Raw genomic sequence first — 384 nt, forward strand, 5'->3', positions numbered from 1 at the left:
ATCTTTGAAATGGCCTCCAGTTTAAAAGGTGGTTTCTAGAATTCTTGGACTTAAACTGCAATCCTGACTCGTAAAACTAATCATATTGCCTTGTTATGTATCCAAGATTAGTGGTCACTAAACTAGATGCTTGGGGTTAGATTTGCCGAACTTTGTCATTGCAGTGGTATTAGCTAAAAATAAGTATACAAAATCAAAAGAGCACCAAATATTAAAAAAGACTGAAGAAGATAAACTACTAATAAACTGAAGTAAACTGTGCGATGGCCGGGAATCGAACCCGGGTCAACTGCTTGGAAGGCAGCTATGCTAACCACTATACCACCATCGCTTCGCAATTTGCAATTCTAAATGGGTATTTGAACCGTCCTTTATTCATTTCAA

The 384-nt window shown here is 37.5% G+C and overlaps 1 non-coding gene across 1 annotated transcript; it reads right to left on the bottom strand.

Moving 5' to 3' along the window:
- Nucleotides 1–259: 259 nt before the first annotated feature.
- On the bottom strand, nucleotides 260–331 carry Trnag-ucc. The gene has a single exon. It is a non-coding gene; the product is annotated as a tRNA-Gly (tRNA).
- Nucleotides 332–384: the final 53 nt, after the last annotated feature.

The sequence above is a fragment of the Penaeus monodon genome, chromosome 30, assembly GCF_015228065.2.
Source record: "Penaeus monodon isolate SGIC_2016 chromosome 30, NSTDA_Pmon_1, whole genome shotgun sequence".
Taxonomy (NCBI): domain Eukaryota; kingdom Metazoa; phylum Arthropoda; class Malacostraca; order Decapoda; family Penaeidae; genus Penaeus; species Penaeus monodon.